The sequence below is a fragment of the Lissotriton vulgaris genome, chromosome 6, assembly GCF_964263255.1.
Source record: "Lissotriton vulgaris chromosome 6, aLisVul1.2, whole genome shotgun sequence".
In the NCBI taxonomy this organism is placed as follows: domain Eukaryota; kingdom Metazoa; phylum Chordata; class Amphibia; order Caudata; family Salamandridae; genus Lissotriton; species Lissotriton vulgaris.
Window position 1 is genome coordinate 1,166,314,761 of NC_141694.1, and position 26,282 is coordinate 1,166,341,042.

At 41.7% G+C, this 26,282-nt stretch overlaps 1 protein-coding gene across 1 annotated transcript in view; it reads right to left on the reverse strand.

The window, feature by feature from the left end:
- The window catches only part of WDR64 (WD repeat domain 64), a 2,246,160-nt gene that overhangs the window by 1,412,804 nt on the left and 807,074 nt on the right, over positions 1–26,282 (reverse strand). The gene's annotated exons all lie outside the window — the stretch shown is intronic.

The following is a 26,282-nucleotide window of genomic DNA, read 5'->3' on the forward strand; positions in this document are numbered from 1 at the left end:
ACTTAAAATGCTTACAATGTTTAGTCATTTCAGCAGTTCCCAACCCCCATAGAAGGGGCAACAGGGAATGATCATAGCGCCAACTAGAATCTTGCATGATCTAAGAGCTAGATAGCAGACATCCTAGAGGGCTCAACAATACGAACGATTTGCATAATTTTCTGTAACTCTCAAAACAACAGATATGAGAGAACAGATAGACACACACATAACAGTACCCATGACCCCAATATAGGTATCAACATGATAACTAGTGGGCATATACAAAATCAACTGTAGATAGGCATTAATATATAAGAATGTATGCACTAAAAGACCCCCAGCTGCTAACTCTTTTTAACTCACTGTCCTTTATTTTTTCATAAAATGTAATAGCACTAGCACTTTATAGTTTGAATAGAGCGGCTGTCCTTCCAAGACAACAGCACTATTCATTGCACCTTAGTATGCACTTTATACATAAATCGATCCTTGCTACAACATTCATCAGAATACTTCTCCAATATTAGAATTAGTAAAAATACAGAAGACAATTGACCACCTAGAACATAAGGGACCACAAAATGGTACAGCATTAAGGCAACAATAGAACGAGGACCTAATATGTGTCAGGATGATAGTATTTATTGTAATAATATGCGGGTTTTGCACAGTTGAGTTGGCGAAAACAATATCCAATTCTTTTAAACTGCAGATATGTCAAAATATAAAAAGGGTTTTAATAGAATACATGCATTATTTATTGTGAAATGAATTTCATAATGTTTAATTATATATGTATTTATTTATTTATTGAAATAAGATACATATGTATAATAATACCCAACCACTGTTTATACAATGCAATGGTATTATGAAGAAGCACATGCACTTTTTCAAAAGAATTCAATAACTTTGGATATGCCATCTAACAGAACAGTGATATACAATGCTATATCCGTATGGTGAACAGAGTATAGCGATCAAAAAACAGACTGTGTGACACCAAGCATCATAGTATGTTGTTTATTTCTATTTATCACCTGACAGGTGGAAAGCAAAACATGAAAGTATGAAAAAGTAGGCGGACTGAGTTTCCGCACATGATCAAGGACACTCTGATGTCCGAAACTTGTCATATGGCTATGTGAGTTTCAATAAAGACCTGATTCTGCCACGCTATATCGGAGTCCGTGACTCTCTCTTTGCCGGCTAGAAGTGGGCAGAGCCAACACTTGTTGCCAGTAGGTAGTTATAGTTAGGTCCTATTTTCCATAGGACATCCGCAACATTCTATTTGGAATAATTTTGGCGCCGGTTGACGAATCTTCGCGAAATTTTAAAAACTGGTGGGGTGCTCTGGTCCGCTCCTATCCTTAAAGTCTTGCGTTGGTTCGTGAAGCGGGGGCTGAGAAAAAAGGGGGGTTCCAAAGTGTGTTTTCCCCATGCAATTTTCCATAGGTACCGTTTATCGTGGCTACAGCCCAAACGGCTGAACGGAATTACACCAAATTTGGCAAAGTTGTAGTCCTTGGTTGAGACTTGTGCCTTTTGCTTATATGGTGTAAATCTGTTCAGTAGTTCCTGAGAAAATTACAATTAAATGTACATATATATCTATGACCTTTGTGGATGCGCGGATTATAAGCGCACCGTCCCGATCACGCGCTGAATGCTGGTTTGCTGTCAAGTGGTTGTCAACACTCGAAACCAGCAAGTGTTGGCAGCCATTATGTGCCTCAGTAAAAGCGAGGATGTAGAAATTAGTGGAACAAGTGTTTAAAACACATAAAGGGGGCATGTAAGAAATATTTTGACCCTCTAGACCTGCTTAGGGCACAAATTTTTTTATTTTTTTTTCTAGAGAAATGTACGCTGGGTGCATGGATTCGCCATAAAAAAAAAGAAGCGCAGGCTCCTGTGCTTGTTTAAAAATTAGCTACTTGTGAAGGAGAAATCCCGGGGTCTAAAATATTGCATTTGAACCAGGGGCCTAGAAAAAAGGGGGGTCCCAAAACGTGTTTTCCCCATGCAATTTTCCCTAGGAATCGTTCATCACGGCTACAGCCCAAACAGTTGAACAGAATTTTACTAAATTTGGCAAAGAGATAGTCCTCGGTTAAGACTCGTGCCTTTTGCTTAAATGGTGTAAATACGTTTAGTAGTTTCTGAGAAGATTACAAGTAAAAGTAGATATATCTATGGCCTCGGTGGATGAGCGTATCTTGCGCGCACAATAAGCGCACCGTCCCGATCATGCGCTGAATGCTAATTGGCTGTCAAGTGGTTGTCAACATTCAAAACCAGGAAGTGTTGGCAGCCATTTTGTGCCTCGGTAGAAGCGAAGGTCTAGAAATTAGTGGAACAAGTGTTCCAAATGTATGAAGGGGCAGGTAAGACATATTTTGACCCTCTAGACCTGCACAGGGGGTCCCACAGGGATGTAATGTAATGTAATGTAAAAACTCATTTTTATAGTGCTGCTACCACTCCAAGGAGCATCTTGGCGCTCAAGCCAACCCAGCTTGAAAGGGTTGGTGGACTGAGAGCAACACAAAGCACATTACACACTCTAAACTAGAGCCCTACATGCAGTATCATTAAGTGAGAAGATCCAAGTCTTCAAGGATTTCCTAAAATGGCTCTCCTTGGACATAAGTCGAAGCTGAAGTGGCAGTTTGTTCCAGGCCCTAGAACCCAAGACAAAAAGAGATTTTCCACCTTTAGTAGCCAGTCTAAATCTGGGAATTACCAGAAGATTTTGGTTAGCCAACCTCAGACAACGTGCTGGCTGATAGTGTTTAAAGCCCTTGGACAAATATCTAGGATCTTGTGACCGAAAGGCTCTAAAAGTGATAACAAGCACCTTAAACAATACACGCTTGTGTATTGGTAGCCAATGGAAAGTTTTTAGTGCGGCCGAGGCAGATGAATATCTTGACCACCGAAGTACTAAACGGGCAGTGGTATGCTGGACTAACTGCAGCCTGTAAAGCACTGCTTTGTTGGTACCTGCATACAGGCTATTGCAGTAGTCCAGTCTGGATGTTATCAAGGTTATCGAAAAATAACTCACTGATAATCAATCTCTCCAGTAGGGTACTTACAGATATAGAAGAGGAAGTCCTACAAAAAGGGTTTAGTTTTGCACCTACCAATTTCTACCCACTTTTTAACCTAGAGAGCGATTTAAAAAATTTCTTTAGGAAAGTTAGGTTAAATAAATTCTTCGAGAATAGAGACTACAGTCCCCCAGAGAGCATTACAGGTCTCAAACCGAAATCAACCTTTATCCCTAATCTTAACCAACTAGACAAAAAGGTAGAGATCTATGAACACATTGTAGAAATGGATATCAAAGCCCTATATAATAAATCTGCCAAAAACAAATTTAACAACAATCTCACACAAGAACAAAGAGTGGCCCTTACGAACTTACAGAAATGCGATGAGCTTACGATAAAGCCGGCAGATAAAGGTGGAGGAGTTGTAGTCTTTAACACATCACATTACGATAACAATATTAGAGAATTGCTAAATGTGGAGGAACACTATAAGAGAGCCAAATTCACGGAACTTAAGACATTGAAATCAGAAGTGATAGAGCTCTTGAACAAAGGGAGAGAGGAAGGTTTCATTTGTGATCATGAATATAAATTTCTCTTAAACAACCATCCCGTCATCCCAGCGATGTACGGTCTCCCCAAAATTCATAAACAATTGGACAATCCACCCATGAGACCCATCATTAGCGGAATTGGCTCCCTCCTTGAGCCATTAAGCCGCTACGTGGATTTTTTCCTTCAGCCCATAGTCAAGAAACAGAGGTCCTATTTGAAAGACACCACACATGAAATTACGACATTCGAAGGTAGAGAGTTCAATAAAGCGACCCAGCTATTGGTCGCTTTAGACATAGAAGCTCTCTACACCAACATACCCCAAAATGATACCATAGAAGTTATAGCTTCCATTCTAGAAAACGAAGACCTCAAGGGAGGAAATGACCACTTCATTATGTCATGTATCTATCTAATACTCAAGAAAATGTTTTTCCTTTTTAAAAATGACCTCTACTTACAAGTTAAGGGGACCAGCATGGGGGCCACATGTGCCCCCAGCCTGGCATGCTTGTGTGTCAGCAATTTTGAGGACAGGCATATATACAATGAGGTTGCCCCTTACTTCGAGAACATCACTTGCTGGCACCGCTACATAGATGATATCATCTTCATTTGGAGCGGTGCCAGTGAGACCCTTACCAACTTTCTCGAGTGGCTCAATCTGGGTGATCCCAATCTTAAATTCACGGGACACCATGGCAACCAACAGGTTACCTTCCTTGATATCATTATCAAAGAAGATGATGGAAATCTTAAAGTGGAGCTTTTCACAAAACCCACTGATAAGAACACCCTCCTTTTGTATACTAGCAACCACCCCAAAGCACAAAAAGATAACGTACCATTTGGGGAATTCCTGCGACTTCGCAGGAACTGTACTAATTTAAATGATTTTTACAAACATGCGGAGAATACTAGGTTAAAATTACAAAATAAAGGTTATCCCAAGAAGTTGATCAAAAATGCACTCAAACGTGCTCGATTCTACGATCGAGACAGTCTCCTGGATCCTCAAAGGAAAGTAAACAATAAAAATTTACCCTTAGATAGGATCGTATTTGTTACCCAATATTCTCATTTGAGCAATCAAATTAAGAATATTGTGAACAAACATTGGAAAATACTTAACCACAACAGTGAAACCCAGTTGAATAAACCACTATTTTCATTTCGCCGAAACAAGACAATTAAGAACAGTCTTGTACATACATATACTGCCCCCAAAGAAAACCAACTCACACTATCAGAACATGTTGCATCAGGCAACTTTAAATGCGGAACCTGTTCAGTCTGCCCTCACTGTATTGAGGGCAGTGCCGTTGAACACAACGGCAAGAAACTCCAACCGACCACATTCAATAATTGCCGCAGCAAGAATATAGTGTACCTCCTCCTTTGTCCATGTAACCTCGGTTACGTGGGCGAGACAGGAAGGGAACTCCGGACCAGATTGTTAGAACATAAGTCTGCGATACGTACTTCTAAAATAAATGCTCCCCTAACTGACCACTTTAAAAGTATGAACCACTCTTGTGATGACATCAGGTGGTTCATACTAGAAAAGATTAAAATCAACAGAAGAGGGGGTGACGTAGATAGACTCAGAAAGATTAGAGAGCAATGGTACTTCTGCCATCTTAATACCAGTGATAAAGGCCTTAACACCAGGGAAGACTGGGCCAAGTGTCTTTAAATTTGCTTTTCCCCATACCATTATAGAACAGATGTATCCATAGGAGCCTAACCTATGCACAAGCACTTTATCCAACGGGTAATGAGGGACCTCTTCGACCTCCTTTGGCCCTTCGTGCTAAACGATAGACAAACACTCTTTCTCGTAGAATTGCATTCCTCAGATTTTAATTTCTGATTAGAGTTTGGCCTTTCTGCCTACCAAGTATCCAATATAGCACATATCTTATTTACCTTTTTTAATCCCGAACGTCTGTTCCAGGCATTAGGCTTACACACAGTATAGCGCGTTATAATTGTAAACTCTAAAATTTTTGTTTAGATCACATTTACACGTGCTGTTTACAATACTTGTATCTTTTCTCAACCTGCACCCCCATGTACAGGCTGCCAGCGCACATCAGTACAAATAACCACATTAAAAAGCTAGTCTCTCTATACCACTGATGTCCTACAGCATTCAACACTATAGTAAGAGGCGTCACTTCATTCAGTTCTATTTTAGATAGTTTAGAGAGAGAGGCTCTTCCGCGCCCAGTTCCCGAATACATAATTGAGAGCTCGCGTTGTTTAAAACAACATTCATTCTGAGAATAATTTACAAAGAAAGCCGTGTCACACACGTACGGCGAGGACCTTGGTGGAAACCTCATTAACAATTGGAGGCGGGTAGATACAAAAGCCATTAACAACCAATGGGATTTTGTAATTCTCTAGCACTCTATGCTAATTGCTTACCTAGACATAGGCCTTTGTGATTGGTTGACACATATGTCGGTGTAGACCAATCACAATGCAGTACACAATATATAAGCAACAGTGGCGGCTGACCACAAGATCATTTCCTTCAGAACCCCGAGACGGCGAGATTCATCCGCAGAACTAGGTGAGACTCTACCTGCCACTATCCTCGAGATCCGGCGAATGGGCTATTTTCCATCGCCCAATCTCCCCCGTTCCCTTTTTCATCCTAATGGATATATCTCCCTTCTTGCTTCTATCTCACTAGAGCCTGTCAATCCTGTTTGAAGAGAGTTCTATCTTCAATACCAGAGCGCTCAGCCCTTAAATAACCTGCAATTTACAGCAGCTACAGGCACCAAACTCGCTCTTTCCACACAAGACTGCAGATATCGTGCAGTATCCTTCTCCTCCTGTAATCTGGAGAGAACGTATTTTATGACTTTGGAGGTAGGTGTATTATGCTCATATAATATAATCCACCAACTGAATTTATACAACTCCCTCATTAGATTTCTCCTTGCCTCTTCCTCACCCAGCCAGAACAAGAGCCTAACCCCACAGGAAACATCCACGAAATATCCCGAAAAGCACCTCTATTCAATCTAGTCATCAGACTACACAGGTATATCCTCTTCTATGTATATATAGCTTCTCTACGTACAAGTGACTCGCTAAACTAACCCAGTGAACAGTAGCTTAGGGCCTCAGACTAACTGCTAAACAACTGTGCCTAATAGTATTCAAGGAAAGCGATCCTAATAATATATAGTCCTTGTGCAAATCTCAGCTGATAAAATTATTTTGCTCCTGCAGATGTTCTGAATAATCCTTGTTTTAAACAGAAGACTGCTTGACCTACACGGCAAACAAGAAACAGGATTGAGTTCAGGCCCCTATTCCAAATTGTCCAATCAGGGATTTTGGATTTGCAGAGGTAAGACAGAGATGGAGGTATCCAAGATTTTTCCCAACATCTAGGTTCATGACAGGTAGGAGACACTACACTAATTTTCTTGATACACGGGACCCCATTCCCTTTGAAGGGTTCCTATACACCCATAGCAGCAGGAAGCATAGACTACTAGCCAAGACGGCCAGGCAAATTTCCGAATAGAATTTGTTAGTGCAAAAAGCAGTGGTTTATCGAAGTAGAAATAGAAAATAGAGGATTTTCCCGCTTATCATAGTTCTAGTAAAACTCTCTCATTCGGTCTTTTAGAATAAGAAGCAAAGCTACAGGCAATAGAGAAAGTACAAGAGAGTAAAAATATATCAGAGTTGCCACTAAATATGCCCTACCAATTTGAAATGTTAGGTGATATAATGTCATTGAATTGTTATGTATTGCATTAGTATTTCAACTGTTGAAATTACTGAAGTGAATGGACCATTAATTGAATGTATATCTATTATAGGGTAATTTCTCAGACCCAGTAACCAGACAGACAACAAATTTTAGTCTTGATAAAGGTGGAGCAAATTCCTGTCCAGTACCACCGAAACGCGTCGACGCACAACTACTGTACAATTCAAGTTCTTTTCTCCCTTGTTTATATGAAATTTGTAGTTATACAACAAGGTTTTAATCAAACTGCAACGTTGAATGTACCAATTGTAATTTACAATTTTTTATGTTTTACAAATTTCTGTCTGTCTTTTATATTGTGCAGGTCACAATATATAGTATTAATTGTTAGCATTTTATTGTCTTGTGTAGGAACCTTATGTTGTAGAAATGTGAATTGTTTTTATCTCTGTTCCTTTAAATAAAAATTCTGTTTTACTATATGTTATAGATTGAATTAGTTCATGATTTTATTCTTTTGTCTTAAGGCTAAGTTTTAGCTTATTCCGTATAGTTCTCAAGGGAACCAGCTTTTCCTGGATGTTATCAAGGCCACTGCCACTGTTTTCCATGCAGCGAGAGGAAGGAGGTCAAAAAACTTCCTGAGTGATCTGATAATGTGAAAGCACATACTAGCCACACCTACCGCTTTCTGTTTAAAAGACAAATGGTCATCAAACTTGATGCCCAAGTTACGAGCAGATGAGATAGTATTTGGAGGAGCTTCAGCATCCTCGGGCCACCATTGTTTAGGGGAAAACAGATTTTGAGAGCCAAATGACAATATTTCCGTCTTTCCGGAATAACCTTTGAGGTGACTGTTATTCATCCACTCAAATGTGGCTGAGAGGCAGTTTTTAAGGTTTTCCTCTGCTCCAGGTAGCTCCCTATCCAGAACCAAAATCAGCTGTGTGTCGTCAGCATATGATATTGTGCTAATCTGGTAGGAGGCGATTAGATCCATCAGAATTCGCCTAATACCGTGACTTGACGTCTCTGGTTGAGGAAATTCCTAAACCACGTCAATACCACTCCTCCCATACCTGCGTTACCAAGACGGGCAATCAAGATTGTATGTGAGACCGTGTCGAAGGCCGCCGATAGGTCGAGTAAAATCAAGACGGCCTTCTTCCCTTGGTCCATGGCCATTCGCAAAGTCTCTGCCGTAAATAAAAGAGCAGATTCAGTCGAGTGTTTGGACCTAAACCCTGATTGATTTACGCCCAGGACGTTATTCTCCTTGAGAAAATTTGGAAGCTGGATATTAACGAATTTTTCGGTCAGCTTAAACACCACAGGGAGCAGGGAAATGGGACGCAGGTTGGAGAGCGTGGTTGGGTCCGGTAGAGCCTTTTTCTGGAGTGGAGTAACCGCTGCGAGCTTCCAGTCGCATGAAATTTCTGCCGTGGCAAGAGATGAATTGATGATGCTGTTAATGATTGGATTTACCTCCTCCACCATGGCCCGTAAAACCATGGGCGGGCAAGGATCAAATGGAGACCCAGATTTGCTTGCTAGAATGGCTTGATGAGACTCCTCTAAGGAGATGGGCATGAATGAATCCAAGTGGATGGTATTGATTAGATCATGACCCAACCCCACCTTTTCCAACTTCAACGGGTTAGGTGGCACAGAAGGAAAATCCTTCACGATGTCAGAGATCTTCTTCTCAAAATAGTCAGCAATAGCATTGCAAAGAGATAACGAGGGGAGAATTTTCTGGGACAGTGCTGTAGGGTTAGTAAAGCTGGTGACGATCTTAAAAATCTCCTTCTGTCCATTACCTGAGGAGGTGATAGCCTCTAAGTAGTGTGCTTTTTTCGCCAACTTAATAGCGGCGTGGTACTTCCTACGGGCAGCTTTATATGTGTCCCGAGCGGCCACCTCATAGTTTCTTCGCCACCTCCGCTCGAGTGCTCTCACTTCGCCTAGTTCCAATTTTAAGGCTACTGAGAACCACGGGCGTTCTTTCTGTTTTTAACACAGCTTGAGTTATTATACTTCTTCGCTAAAGGCAGGGACGAGCCAAAGGTCGCCATCCACTCATTAAACTGCAGGTTATAAGTCCGAGTGTGACCAGTTAATACAGGTTTACTGTCTCTAAGTTTCTCCAAGAGATCTGTCCGGGTGAGTACCTTTTTCCAGTCAGGTTTACGACTGGCTACACTTGTACTCAAACCTTTTGCCGAGACCGTGTGTTTTATGGAATGTACAATGGGCAAACCTAAGCGTGAGATCACTCAACGCATCTCCAATACTCTCCAGAAAATCAGTAGGTGAGCCAGGTGGACGATAAATCAATGCCCCAGAGAAGGAAAAGTAGTCATGAATACCAAGGCAGAAGGCCATAGCCTCTGCCCCCTTGATGCCTGGCAGCTCATACGTCGTACATTTCAGTGTACCACGGTATATTATTGCCAAACCTCCTCCCCGTTGTAGGGGCCTATCTAGCCGCTAAATTGAAAAATTTTGCGGAAGAGCCACTGCTATGTCAGGGTTATACCAAGGATGAAGCCAAGTTTCTGTGACGAAAAGCCAGTCTAGATTTGTCTCTACAATTAGGTAGTTAATGTGCTGTGCATTTTTGCACAATGACCTGGCATTAATGAGCCCCCCTCGTAACACAGTGAGCGGAGTGTCGTCTAGAACAGGCGTCACTGGAATGAACTTCGTCTTGCAATGGATGCAACAGGCTGGGCCTTCCCATGAATCAGGTAATAGGGAGTCGTGGCAGTCGGAGGAGCACTTGTTAAGAGAGTATAACCACTCCCTATACTGAACCTGCCCATTTACACATGGAGCGTAGTGCCTGGCCTCTACCGCTGCCTCGACGCTGACAAGCGCAGACGGGCCGGACTCTGGCTCGACTCCGGCGCGACTCCGGCGCGCCCGCTGCGCGTCACCACTGCGCATTCCCATGACAGATTTAATAGGGGACTCGTCTGCCCGCCTGAGCGCTAGAGCGCTCACCAAGATGGCGGCACTAGGCGTCCCAATCTACCCCCAAGATGGCTACAGGACATGTGCTCCTAAAAGTAACCCGCTAAAACAGCGGTGAAAATGCCGATTATGGTGCAGGTAAGCGCAATAAGTGCAATTAAAAAAACGGGGCTGCAAAGTGACAGTATTTTAAAAGTTAACACAACAAAATTTCAAACGCGCGTACTTCCGCGTTTTGACTAACTAAGGGCGCCTAATGCATAGAGTGCGCTGCGTTGTACCAAAAATTGCCTTATCCAAGGCCGAACTGCAGTAGGAGGCTGTCTTTATTAGGGGACTCGTCTGCCCGCCTGAGCGCTAGAGCGCTCACCAAGATGGCGGCGCTAGGCGTCCCAATCTACCCCCAAGATGGCTACGGGACGTGTGCTCCTAAAAGTAACCCGCTAAAACAGCGGTGAAAATGCCGATTATGGTGCAGGTAAGCGCAAAAAGTGCAATTAAAAACACAGGGCTGCAAAGTGACAATATTTAAAAGTTAAGACAACAAAATTTCACACGCGCGTACTTCCGCAGTTTGACTAACTAAGGGCGCCTGATGCATAGAGTGCGCAGCGTTGTACCAAATATTGCCTTATCCAAGGCCGAACTGCAGTAGGAGGCCGTCTTTAATAGGGGACTCGACTGCCCGCCTGAGCGCTAGAGCGCTCACCAAGATGGCGGCGCTAGGCGTCCCAATCAACCCCCTGAGATGGCTACAGGACGTCTGCTCCTAAAAGTAACCCGCTAAAACAGCGGTGAAAATGCCGAAACTGGTGCAGGTAAGCGCAATAAGTGCAAATAAAAATACGGGGCTGCGAAGTGAAAATATTTAAAAGGGCCCCAAAACGGAGAAATGTGCGCTGAGTGCATGGATCCGCCGAAAAAAAAAACGAAGCGCGGGCTCCTGTGCTTCATTAAAAATTAGCTACCTGGGATGGTCAAATCTCGGGGTCTAAAATATTACATTTGATGGGGGTCCAGGGGGACCCTGTAGCCCGGGGACCGCCATTCCTCGGTGCTCCAAAATAACTGGGTGAGGGAGCTCAAAGGTCCGTCTAAGCCCCGGGGATTGCCATCCTCCGGGGCTTTTTATATTTTGGGAGGGGGGTTGCGTGGTTTCCACTCTGGAGCAGTCGAAAGCCTTGGGGAACACCACCCCCCAGGAGCGGCTCCTGCTGTGTCTCGGGGTATCTAACACCAGGACACTGCTGTTAGCTCTGGCAGGGCGGGAGTCGAGATTCCCATTATGTCATAGCAAGCTTGAGGGCATCTTAAGAAGTGCCATTTCGCCGCAATTTAAAATCGCCCTATTTACTAGGTGAAGCTAAGATGCATTAATGCATGTTAGCAGCCGGTTTGCTAATGGCTCGCCTCGTATCGCCAATGAATTGCAATATAGGTGTTCTCAGTGGCAAGGTAGGTGTTTCTATGAGAATATTAAATGGAAGAGGGCAGTATGACAATAGCGTTGTATTTACAAGGGGGCCCTGGATTTGATTGGAAACTATGAGGTGGCCGCTCGGGACACATATAAAGCTGCCCGTAGGAAGTACCACGCCGCTATTAAGTTGGCGAAAAAAGCACACTACTTAGAGGCTATCACCTCCTCAGGTAATGGGCAGAAGGAGATTTTTAAGATCGTCACCAGCTTTACTACCCTACAGCACTGTCCCAGAAAATTCCCCCCTCGTTATCTCTTTGCAATGCTATTGCTGACTATTTTGAGAAGAAGATCTCTGACATCGTGAAGGATTTTCCTTCTGTGCCACCTAACCCGTTGAAGTTGGAAAAGGCGGGGTTGGGTCATGATCTAATCAATACCATCCACTTGGATTCATTCATGCCCATCTCCTTAGAGGAGTCTCATCAAGCCATTCTAGCAAGCAAATCTGGGTCTCCATTAGATCCTTGCCCGCCCATGGTTTTACGGGCCATGGAAATGATAGGAAAACTCTTGCTATTTACGGTTTATTTCGGATTCTAACATCTGTTCTGAAGGAGACTTAAACATGTTTAATATGCGAGGTGGATTGATATGTTAAGTGCACAGTCTTATATTAACAAGGTTTTCACCTGCAAACATGAATTTTTGCTGTATTTCTCGCGATATTGGAGGCATATTCATAAGGACAGCGTTAAAATTATTGTCGCTTTAGCGTAAGGAAAGTGTTGTTAAATTTGTTGTGGTTTCCTGGAAGCGTAAGCAGAGCGGGCTGGACTGACGTATGCTAGTGCTGCACGAGGCTGAGAACCATGATTTCGGAGCTATGGGCGTGGTTCCGTTGTGAGATATATGAGAAATCAACTGATTCGGGTGTCCGTGTTGTAGTGCTGACATCACCCGGGTCTTAAACGCAAATGTGTCATTATATCTGTAAAGTACCACAGCATGGTCAACATGGAAGGTATTGGGTATCACTGACCCTATATTCTTCCATAGTTGCACACATAAAATATGGTGGGCATGACGTATTTCTGCGAATATGAATGTTTGTTGTACATTCAGTGGCGTGTTGTAGCTGTAGTAGTACAGGGCTATGAAAGCTTTAGGATGCCGTTTTTGGCACATGAAGGGCAGATGGTATATATACAAATGTGTTCATTCAGGTACACTGTCAAAATTGGTGCTGGAAATCAGTTTTCGAGCCTCGGAGTCGCGTCCACATTCTGTTATTGTAGAGAAAAGACTTAATCTACGCCTGCTTGAAAATGTACTGTAAATACGGTGCTCATGTAAACTGCTGATATAGTTTTGGGTCGAGTAAGCGCTATATAAATATGCACACACTCTCTTTTTTCTCCGAAAACACTATTTTCTTTTCAAATCATTTTTAAAGTGTTGCCCAATTTCTTAATAATATAAGAGGGAATGATTTACTTTCAGATGAAGTAGAATAGAAGTGCTACTACAAACACTCCCTCACTACTTCATCTTTCTTTTTAGTTTTTTGTACATTTCTTTTCAATTTCTCTTTATGAAAACATTGTGACTGTTAAAAAGGATTATTTTATTATTTGTTAATTGACATTAATATTTTTTTCATGTTTACTGCTTACAATGATAAATCTCCAGTTCTTCACGAGTGAAAATATGTCACAGTATACATACTGATAAACCCATTTTCACTCTAGAAGAAAAAGATGATTACTTTATCATTTTTTTTATTTGTACATATTTCAAACCTTCTTTTTTCTTCATCTTCGTAGTATTTTAAATTTGCGACGATAATACTTGAACTGTTCTTACATCATTTTGTTTCTAAAGTACAATTATACTTTTACACACTACATTTAGAAATCATAATAATATACTGGCATTTGAAAAATATAAAGCATAAACTTATACTATTAATTTACCTCTCTTTAAAACTCTTTCCTCCTTCCGTCGAAATACATCCAACTCCTCTGGAGGGGACATAATGTTTTATATATTACAATATATACATTAACTTTATGTTCCCCCTGAGGAAATGGACGATAAACTGAAGATGAATCCGACGATCGTAAACTTTATCTTGCTCGTAGTTTCGTCATCCGTAATTAAATCACAGAAATGAAAGTAATCAACCTACGGGTGTAGTTTATATAAGTTTTGTTTATTGAAGTCACTATGGAACCAATTTAATGCTCCTCCCATTTTTTTGTCACGTTTTTCAGTTGACACGTGCTCACATTTCCACTGTTTAACTTGCACACGTGTTTTTGTAAAAGTGAAACTTGTTAAACAGTTATAGTTTAGTTTTATACCCTCATACGTATTTGCTCTTTCTTTTTCTTTTAATTCTTTCTCTCTTTTATCATATGAGTAATAAAGAAAATCCCCAACTTAAAATGCGCCACTGGGTGTGTTTGTACAGTGGTGAAGGATGGAGATGGTGTAGGAAAGTGGCTCTATAAACTGGACTGAAGTCAAATCAGACGAACTACGAATTCCGATTTACTCACCTGTTATCAGGAGAGACCTCAGTCCTGCCTCTTTGAGCCTAGTAATGATCCTGAAAAATAATTCTAACCATACTTACCAGTAACTTGAATTTCCTTCCATAGGCTAACATTGACTGGTTTCACTTGGAAATTCTTCCAAGTGTGGAGTTTTGGAACTTACAAATATTCCTCTAAAATCAGCCAAACTACGAATTCCGATTTACTCACCTGTTATCAGGAGAGACCTCAGTGCAGCATCTTTGAGCCCAGTACTCATCCTCAAAAGTAATTCTAACCGTACTTACCAGTAACTTGAATTTCCTTCCATAGTCTAACATTGACTGGTTTCACTTGGAAATCCTTCTAAGTGTGGAGTTTTGGAACTTGCAAATATTTCTCTAAAATCAGCCAAACTACGAATTCCGATTTACTCACCTGTTATCAGGAGAGACCTCAGTGCTGTATCTTTGAGCCCAGTACTGATCCTGAAAAGTAATTTTAACCGTACTTACCAGTAACTTGAATTTCCTTCAATAGGCTAACATTGATTGGTTTCACTTGTAAAATCTTCTAAGTGTGAATTTTTCAAACTTTAAAATATTCACCTAAAATCATTCGAACAACGAATTCTGATTTAATCACCTGTTATAAGGAGAGAACCCAGTGATGCATCTTTTAGCCCAGCACTGACCCTGAAAAGTAATTCTAAGCGTACTTACCAGTAACTTGTATTTCTTTCCATAGGAATCCACTGTCTGGTTTTCACAAGAAAAGTTTCAAAGTGTTGATTTTCTGAAACTACAAATATTCCTTAAAAATCACCTGTATAACTTAAACGTATACTTTAACTGTTTACAGGAGATGCACCAGTGCTAGATCCAGGATTCAACATTGAGTAAGAAAAAGTAATGATAACACTACTTACTTGTTAGGTGAATTTCCTTCAATAGGATAGCATTGGTGAGTCTATGTGAAAAGTTTCTATGTGTCAACTTTTAAAATACAATAATATTCCTTAAAAATCACGACTGTAACCAAAACAATTGTACTCAACTGTTTACAGGAGATGTTCCAGAACTGAATTTAGGATCCAGTCCTGTGGTTAGAAAAAAAATCCATAAAGTAACTAATTTAATTTAACTATAAATTCCCTTGGAGCTCAATTTTGCATTGTGTTTGAAGTTGTGTTGCCCATTGCAACAACTATAACTACTGTACTTAAATGTCCATTGCCTATTTGCAAAGTATTTAAACTAAAGTAATTAATTGAGAGAGTATATTTTGTAATGTAATGTATAATGTAATTATAATGTAATTTAAAAAATAAAATATCTAAAAATAAATAGTTAAAAAAAGTGTAGTAAATCAGTATAAAAAATAATTAACAAATAATACATGTAAAAATTGTCATTTACAAAACCTCTGATTTTCACCCGGAAAAAACATAGGTTTCAGACATGTTATAGTTAAGAATTAGCATTTAAAAAACCTTAGAAATTCACTGAAAATAACCATTTTTAGGGGTGTTATAGTTAGCATACACATTACACTCGAACAAACCATTAAAATTCCTCTGTTATAGTAATTCTGCTAACTATAACTTGCGCACCCGCAATCCACTGCTGAGGATGTCACATATTACATCATTCATGACATGGTCAGTGACATCACTGATGACATCCCTGATGATATCTCAAATGACATCACTGATGACATCATCCAAGTGACAATCTGATACACCTCATTATACACTAGTATAACCTTTCATCACTGTAAATTAAAGAGTAACATATTTGAATCCATTGACACAGCAATACAAGTATCTACAAACCCACTCAGTGATTTCTAGATCTACAAACACATCTAATCAATTACCTATAGATTTACTCATTCATGCTAACAAAGATCAATAGAACACAATCAAATATACGTATACACCTATATCAACAGAACACACCAGCACACATCCTATTCACTTATGCAGTCGTCCTACTCACTTTTGCAAACAATGTATCATATTTACATTTACTCAGCTACACACTTATGCAAATAGCACTTCATTTATTCATATAGATGGTAACTCATACTTAGTGTGTTATGAAATCACTATAACACTATAACAAGTGTGGCTCAGGGGTTAGAGGCGGCAGACCCAGAAGCTGAGATCGGCCCTGGACCAGGGTTCAATTCCCCGCCCCGACGGGGGTTGGGCTCAATAATTCCACGGACTCGATAATTCTCACTCCGGTTCCTACTCGACTCACGGGTTCACACTCTGCGACTCTGGGCAATAGCTTGCTTAATCTCCACAACGGCCTCTCGCGGCGGGATGCCTGGCTTTCACCTGGTGGATACCCTGCCGGGGTATCTCACAGGGGAATACCAGGACGGGTTCCCTAAGCAAGCGCATAGATGCCTGCGATGTGGGCGATTTGCGCTATATAAATACATGTACATTTACATTTATACAGTCACTTGTGCAATCAATTAGTCTTATGTATACTTATTTATATACAACTGCTTTTTATTTTTCTAGTTTGTTGGAAAGTACCATAGAGAGATATATTTGCTCATCACCACACCCATAAAGGTATTCACTCACCCAAACAACTGTTTCCACATGCAGTCTTAACCTCATATACCTACTGCATCAACTATTCACACATTTTTGGGCAGTCACACACACCCCAGCGAACCACACACACACATTGACTCTCCTATACAAATACTCACTTAACTAATCAATAACTAATATAGACTTTCACATAGCTAGTAACCAACTGGTGCAGCAGTTTACACAACAACTGACAAAGTGATACAGATATTCACAGTTTAGTCACTATCCAATATATTTAGTGAATACTATAAATTAGTCAAGTAAACAGGCAATCACACTGCTACTAAATCCTCCAACCAAATATTTATATTTATATATCCGCTCACTCTTCAATGCAGATTGCCATATATATAATACATATTTAAATAACAAACCAAACCACTTTCACTAGATGATGTCATCAGTGATGTCATTTGAGATGTCATAATTGATGTCATCAGTGATGTCACTGACCATGTCATGAATGATGTAATATGTGACATCATCAGCTGTGGATTACGGGTGCGCGAGTTATAGTTATCAGAACTAAGTATAACTGAGGAATTTCAATGGTTTTGTGCGAGTGAAATGTCAAGCTAACTATAACAACCCTAAAACCTATGTTTTTTTCTGTATATATATATATTATATATATATATATACATATATCTACGCTCCACAGCACCAAACAATTCGACGCACTCAAAGGCAGGTGCAAATAAATGCGGGGGTGCGCCCGCATCAATATTCCAGCTCCACTTTCTCTCCACCACGGCTTCCGCCATGAAAGACTCGCACTCGCTGGGACTTGTCACCATACGTTTATTACAGCAACAGAGCAACAAGTAAACAGACGCGTTTCGGAGTAAACATAGAGAAAGGTTTACTCCGAAACGCGTCTGTTTACTTGTTGCTCTGTTGCTGTAATAAACGTATGGTGACAAGTCCCCGCGAGTGCGATTCTTTCCTGGCGGAAGCCGTGGCGGAGAGAAAGTGGAGCTAGTATATATATATATATATATATATATATACATTCACTGAAAAAACCATAGGTTTGACACTAGTTATAGTTAGCTGGAAATTTTACTGACATAAAACCATTGAAATTACCACGTTATAGTTAGTTGGACTCACTATAACTTGCGCGCCTGCAATGCACTGCTGATGACGTCACATATTACATCACTCATTACATGGTCAGTGACATCACTCATGACATCACTGATGACACCATCCAGTGAATGTGTGCCTTTCTGAAAAATAAATATGTTTTATATATGTATATGTAAAGGTTGATGAAAGAATAAATGTTTAAATAAGTGTCTTAATGGATGTTTTTTTTTAAAAAAATGTATTGGTTAACTGGCTCATTAAGTGTGTCTTAGTGAATACATATATTAGCGAGTATTGTTTAAATATTTAAATGTTTGTATCAGTGTTTCACTTTGTGTATAAGTGGCTGCATGGGTTGGTGAGTAGCTACATGTGTGTGTATATGGGTTATTAGATGTTTTTTTAGTATCAGTATGAGTGTCTGTATGGTTTGGTGAGGGTGTTACTTAGCACATAGATGCATCAATGATTGACTCACTGTTTGTATGTTTTTTGAAGACAGCATATGGGTGGATGAGTGTGTATATGTGTGTGTTAGTGAGTGAATGACTGTCTCACCAGTGCCTTTATCAGTAACTACATATGTTTTTATCTAGTATATGTGAGTATTGATGTATATAAGTGAGTGTATGTGAGAGTGAGAGATTGAAAGAGTTCTTGTTTAAATAAGAATGTGTTTCTATAAGTGATTGTTTAAGAGAGTAAGTATGTGTAAGTTTCCTTAGAAGTAAGGTGGTGGTGTGTGTATAGCTGTATATGCAAATAAATGGATGTTCAATAGTTTATTTGCATGTGTGATTATGCGTGTGAGTAACTTTTGGATGACTGTGGTGTGTAACAGGATGTATAGGTGTTTCACTACATATGATGAGTGAATATATGTATGAGTGACTAGATAGAACTGTTGGTGAATGAGTGGATGTGTATATAGATGGTGGTATAACTGAATTGGTTGTTGTAACTGGTATGTGTATCTCTATTTTTTTGAAAATTATAGTTTCTATTTTGAATATGTGTTTCAAGGGTTACATTACACTGAAAGGAGGTCTGTCACTCTGTCACAAGGATGGTGTCATCAGTGATGTCATTAGTGATGTCACTGACCATGTCATGAGTGATGTAATATGTGACGTCATCAGCAGTGCATTGCAGGCGCGCAAGTTATAGTGAGTCCAACTAACTATAACGTGGGAATTCCAATGGTTTTATGTCAGTAAAATTTCCAGCTAACTATAACTGGTGTCAAACCTAGGATTTTTTCAGTGAATTTAATAGGTTTTTCAAATGCTAATTCCCAACTATAACTGGTGTGAAACCTATGGTTTTTTCAGTGAATTTCATAGGTTTTTTAAATGCTAATTCCTAACCATATAAGGCCTGAAACCAATGTTTTTTTCAGTGAATTTCAAAGTTTTTTTTAATGCTAATTCCTAACTATATAAGACCTGAAAGCCCACCAGGAATCTCCAGTATGCGCCAGGGGACTGCATGGCAGAGAGGTGTAATGAAGCCACACCCCTTTTTACACCTCTCTGCAACGCAGCCCCCGTGCATGTTTGAAGAGGGGGAACTAATTCCCCTTGCATACTGGGGGCCCCAGGGGGCCAACTAGCCCACCTGGAACCTCCAGTATGCGCCAGAGGGCTGCATTGCAGAGGTGTAATGAGGCTATGCCCCTTGTTACACCTCTCTGCAACGCAGCCCCCTGCCGCGTTTGCAGAGGGGGAACTAATTCCCCTTGCATACTGGAGGTCCCTGGGGGCCAACTAGCCCACCAGGAGCCTCCAGTATGCGCCAGGGGGCTGCATTGCAGAGAGGTGTAATGAGGCCACACCCTTTTTTATACCTCTCTGCAACACAGCCCCCGTGCATGTTTGAAGAGGGGGAACTAATTCCCCTTGCATACTAGGGGTCCCTGGGGGCCAACTAGCCCACCTGGAACCTCCAGTATGCGCCAGGGGGCTGCAATGCACAGAGGTGTAATGAGGCTATGCCCCTTTTTACACCTCTCTGCAACGCAGGCCACTGGCGCGTTTGCAGAGGGGGGACTAATTCCCCTTGCATACTGGGGGTCCCTGGGTCATATCTGCCCAAACACCGATATTCCCAACGATTAAAAATGACTTTTCTTGAGAAACATTTGGATTTGGATTATCATGTTTTTGAAAGACTGACTTTGAGGATGCTATAAATTACTCAAGTCTGCCCGAATTGTGTGGGTAAAATTGATACCTAGTCACTTTGAATAAGAATGTACTTACGTCTCGTCTAACATTTGGAAGAAATATCTAGTTATATGACAACAGGATACCGACATAACTTGAAAGAAATAAGAACGCCCTGAAGAAGTTCTGTTGTACAGAACGAAATGCTTCGGCTGGCTGTGGTACATAAACTTAAGGAAAATAAAAGCATTTGAATATACACCAAGATTCAGCGCTTCAATAAGGACTCTAAGTGATATGATTTGATTGGACTTATTGTGCAAGTGGTGCTGTGCCAAACTTTGGAATATTCTCCACTACTCTCTACCACTTACTCTCTCCTACTCCACTACTCTCAAATACTCACTCTCTACTACTCATTCTCTACTACTCTACTACTCTCTCTCTACTACTCACTCCCTACTGCTCACTATCTACTACTCTCTACTATTCACTCTCTACTACTCTCTCTCTACTACTCACTCTTTACTTCTCACTCTCTACTACTCTCTACTACTCACTCTCTACTTCTCACTCTCTACTACTCTCTACTACTCACTATCTACTACTCTCTACTTCTCACTCTCTACTACTCACTCTCTACTACTCACTCTACTACTCACTCTCTACTACTCTCTACTACTCACTCTCTACTACTCTCTCTCTACTAGTCTCTACTACTCACTCTACTACTTACTCTCTACTACCCTCTACTTTTCTCTCTCTCTGCTACTCACTCTCTACTACTCTCTACTACTCACTTTCTACTACTCACTCTTTACTATTCTCTACTACTCACTCTCTACTGCTCTCTACTACTCACTCTACTACTTACTCTCTACTACTCTCTACTACTCACTCTCTACTACTCACTCTCTACTGCTCTCTACTACTCACTCTACTATTCACTCTACTACTCTCTACTACTCACTCTCTGCTACTCTCTCTACTGCTCTCTACTGTTATTATTATTATTATAGAGGCTTTTGTAGCGCGCTCTATTACTAAAAAAATAGTATCCTGGCGCAAAAGGGGTGAGAGGCAAAGCAGAGCAGGGGGGACCCTATACAGTGATGTTAAAAAGGTGGGTCTTCAGTCCCTTCTTGAACAGAGTGATGGATGGGGCTGTTCTTAGCTGGAGCGGAAGGGTCTTCCATGCTCTCGCCGCTCTGACTGAGATGGATTGGCCACCGAGCCTGCTGTATTTGAATTTTGGGACAGTAATTTGGTGCAGATTAGTTGATCTGAGGGGGCGGTTGGGAACATATAGGGAAAATCTTTTCCTCAGGTAGGCTGGGCCAGCTTGATGGACAGCTCGATAGGCGAGGACAAGGATTTTAAATAGAATCCTGTGGGCAACTGGGAGCCAGTGTAGGGTGCGGAGAGGTTGACGGACACTTGAAGTTTTAGGAATATTAAACAAAAGCCGTACAGCGGCATTTTGTATGACTTGGAGGCGGTGGATCAAATAGGCAGGAAGGCCACAGAAGAGGCCATTTGCGTAATCCAGTCTGGATAATATGAGGGCGCGGATGACGGTCTCCTTGGCCTCTCTCGGGAGGAGTGGGAAGAACCTGCGTAAAGTTTTAAGTGTGGAAAAGCAGATCCCGGTAAGTTTTTTTAAATGATCCTTGAATCTGAGGTCATTGTTGAACCAGACTCCCAGATTTTTGGCAGGGCCTCCGATGGATTTGGGGCATGGTAGATCGGCCTGCCAAAGAGAGTTGCCAAAGTTGTCTGGGAAGGAGCCATACAGCAGGATTTCGGATTTGCTTTCGTTGCATTTTAGTTGGGCGAGGGCAAGCCAGCTAAAGACAGATGACAAGCAGGCTTGGGCTCCAGATGTATCCAGGTTGTTTTTGGGCCACGTGAACAGGAGTTGAGTGTCGTCAGCGTAGGCCATTATTTTTGCTCCCAGTTGTTCATCGAGGTAAATGAGCGGGGTTAGATATATATTAAAAAGCAGGGGGCTGAGGGTAGAGCCCTGAGGTACACCCGTTGCAAGTTTCTTGGGGGAGGAGGCAAAAGGCGGCATCCAGACTTGTTGGGATCTGTTGTCTAGAAAAGACGTTAGCCAGTCAAGGGCGGAGCCTGTGAGGCCTATGGCCGCTAATCTGGTAAGCAGGAGGGAGTGAGGGACAGTATCGAAGGCGGCAGAGAGGTCTAATAAAATCAGAGCCGCTCTGCCACCTTCGTCCAGACACTCCCGGATCCTCAGATATTTCCACCAACGCCGTCTCCGTACTGTAGGCTGCTCTAAAGCCTGACTGCGCTGGATGTAGAGCCTGGGAATTTTCGACAAATTTGTCGAGCTGAGTGAAAGCGACCTTTTCACATATTTTTGCTAGAGCCGGCAGCAGTGATATGGGCCGGAAGTTAGCGGGGATAGCAGGATCTAATCCATTTTTCTTTAGAAGTGGGAGCAGTTTAGCTTGCTTCCAGCAGGCCGGAACCGTGGCAGTGAGGAAGGAGCGGTTGATAATATGTGTTACCTCATTGCTGATTGTGTCTGCGAGATGCGCAAGCACTCTGGCAGGACAAGGGTCAGAAGGGGATCCTGATTGTAGGGAGGCGAGGATGCTGACAATGTCTGTGTTTTCTGCTGGGGTGAACTGGTGAAACCGTTCCGTGGGGGTAGGTAACACGGGGGACGGAATGACCAGTGTGGGAGGAAAGCTGTTGCATACAGTGAGTAGATCGTCTTGGATTTTGGTGATTTTGTCAACGAAGAAAACAGAGAGTTCTTCGCACCATTTCTCCGAGGAGGCAAGTATGGGTTGGGCGGCGCAAGGTGAGGTGAAGCTTTTCACTATAGCAAAGATTTCTTTGCTATTATTATTGGCATTAGTTATACGCCCTTCGAAATATTGGCTTTTTGCGGATCTGATCGCCGCATAATATTTCTTTTGCGCCATCCTTAGGTTCTTTTTAGCCTCGGGGAGATAGGCTTGTCTCCATGTCCATTCAAGTTTTTTACAACCTGACTTAAGATCACGGAGGGTGGGGGTGAACCAGGGTTTGGAAGGGGTGGAGCGCAGTCTGCAAACCCGACCAGTTTTTACTACACTCTACTACTCACTCTCTACTCTCTATTACTCACTCTCTACTCTCTACCTCTCTACCTCTCTCTACTTCTCTCTCTACTAGTCTCTACCTCTCTACCGCTACCTCTCTACCTCTACCTCTCTACCTCTACACCTCTACCTCTCTACCTCTCTCGACACGCACAGATATACACATATATAAATATGCATATATATGCATTTATATATATGTATGTGTATGTAAATATTACCTACTGGCGGTCGCCAGTAGGTAGTTATAGTTAGGATTTTTTTCAATGCAAAATCTCAAAATTCTATTTGAAATAACTTTGGCGCCGGTTGACGAATCTGCCTGAAAATTTCCTTAAATTTGCCTCGCGGTGCTCCGGTCCTTCCTTGAAAGTTTGGGGGGATTCGTCAAGCGGGGGCCGAGATAAAAGGGGGGTATATATATATTACCTACTAGCGGTCGCCAGTAGGTAGTTATAGTTAGGATTGTTTTCTATAGGAAATCCACAACATTCTATTGGGAATAACTTTGGCGCCGGTTGAGGAATCTGCCTGTAATTTTCCTTAAATTTGCCTCGCTGCGCTCCGCTCCTTCCCTGAAAGTTTGGGGGGGATTCGTCAAGCGGGGGATGAGATAAAAGGGGGGTCCCAAAACGTGTTTTCCCCATGTTAATTTCCATAGGGCGGTTGACCTCAATTTTAGCCCGAACGGCTGAATGGATTTCCACCAAACTTGGCAAAATTGAAGGGACTGGTAACCCGATGTGCCTTTGCTATGTCTCAAGATATGTGCTCCAGTGGTTTTTGAGTAATTTAGGTTAAAAAAATATATATATCTATGGCAGCGGCCCGGTACGCGCACCGGGGAGCGCACCGGGCGGACCCCGAGACTTGCGCACAGAAAGCTGATTGGCTCTCGGGTGTCTGTAAACATTCCAAACAGTCCGGAGCGGCCGTCATCTTGTGTCTCGGTAAAATCGAGACACAAGAGGTGGCAAAAACAAAGGGGGAAATGACCATAAGGGGGCAGAGTAGACCCCCCTGACCCTCTAGGTTTGATGTGGGGGCTATAAAAGTTTTTTTTTTGATTTTCGCGGGGGGAGCGCCCGGTACGCGCACCGGGGAGCGTACCATGGGGAAAAAAGAATGACAGACTTTTAAAAAAATGAAGCCTTTTTTTATAAATTGGAGGTACTTCTAAAAAGAATTTATTTTATTCTTTTTGTTGTTTTATATTTTTTTATTGTTTTTTTGAACATTTTTTACTTTTTTTGGCTTTATGAACAGTTTCATATTTTTTTGTATTTTTTATAGGGAAAAACAAAAAACAGGGATTTGGAAACGGCTCAACTGGAGCAAAAAAACAAACAGGAAAAAATTAAGGCTTCTTTGTGCATTTGTGGTTATCACCAGCAAGCATGATGAGTGTAATGCTCTGCTCACCATAAGTGATTAATTTTCCACAATATACACAAACAATTTTGTATCCCCGAAACTTTGGTTGGATACTTGAAATCAACTGACTTGCTTCTGGACCTGATGGAGTGGGTTCTTTGGTTGTTGAGGTTATGCCAGATGATTGGGGTAGGTTTTTGCAGAGTTCTCTCATCTCTGCTGCTGAAAAGTTAATAGGGTTCAAACGCTGCATATGCCGAATCATTGTATGATTCCCAAAGGAATATTTTTTTCAGGGTTCCCCCTGGATAGCACAGCACCACATAGGAGACAGGTCACCTTTGCAGCGTTTACTTTTTTTAAACCAGTTGGGATTTTAAAAAGCTCCCATATAAAGTGCTCCTTAGGTTTGTATGGTGGAGTGTTTTCTTGCAGGAACTGCCTTGTCCCTTCCTCCTCTTCCTGCTCCTCCTCCTCGTCTTCTTGACCACCAATGAGATGTTCTGGCGGTCCTTGTGGTGGTGGTGGTGGTGGGGCAGATGATCCAGCTGCTGCTGCTACTGTAGCCATTTCTGAGTAGAAATAGGTAGTAATAGCTCTGGAAACAGGTCTTCCTCACTCAAAGTACAAAGTGAGAATGAGGAAAAAAGGTGGGGGCTTTCATCATTTGGAAAAAAAACAGTTCTGAACCAATGAAAAGTGTTATTTTCAGGTCACAAGACCAGGGGTTTCATCATTATGAAACCAAAACTGTTATGAACCAATGAAAACTGTTATTTTCAGGTCACATGACCCGACGCGCTTACGCTACGCTCCCCGGGGCGCGCCCCGGAGCGCGCCCCTGGGCGCTTACGTAGCGCGTTCGTATGCGCGTGGGTGCTTCCGGGCGCGCTTACGCCGTGCGCATCACGCCGATGCGGCTACGCGATACGTCATGATGATGTGTTCGTTTGCGCCAATAGCGCTAACGGGACTCTCACCGGTACACACCCCGGGGCGCGCGACAAAATTGCGCTGACCGGGGCGCTCCCCGATACGCGACCCGGGAGCGCACCAGGGCAAAAAAAATAAGCAAAAATAATAAAATAGTATTATATAAATATACAATATAGGATTCATTATAAAACATATTACATTTCATAGGTTTGAGGTCCTATATATAGTTAGGAATTAGCATTTAAAAAACCTATGAAATTCAGTGAAAAAACCATAGGTTTCACACCAGTTATAGTTAGGAATCAGCATTTAAAAAACCTATTAAATTCACTGAAAAAACCATAGGTTACACACCAGTTATAGTTAGCTGGAAATTTTACTGACATAAAACCATTGAAATTCCCACGTTATAGTTAGTTGGACTCACTATAACTTGCGCGCCTGCAATGCACTGCTGATGACGTCACATATTACATCACTCATGACATGGTCAGTGACTTCACTCATGACATCACTGATGACTCCATTCTTGTGACAGAGTGACAGACCTCCTTTCAGTGTAATGTAACCCTTGAAACACATATTCAAAAATAGAAACTAAAATTTTCAAAAAAAATAGAGATACCCATACCAGTTACAACAACCAATTCAGTAATACCACCATCTATATACACATCCACTCATTCACCAACAGTTCTA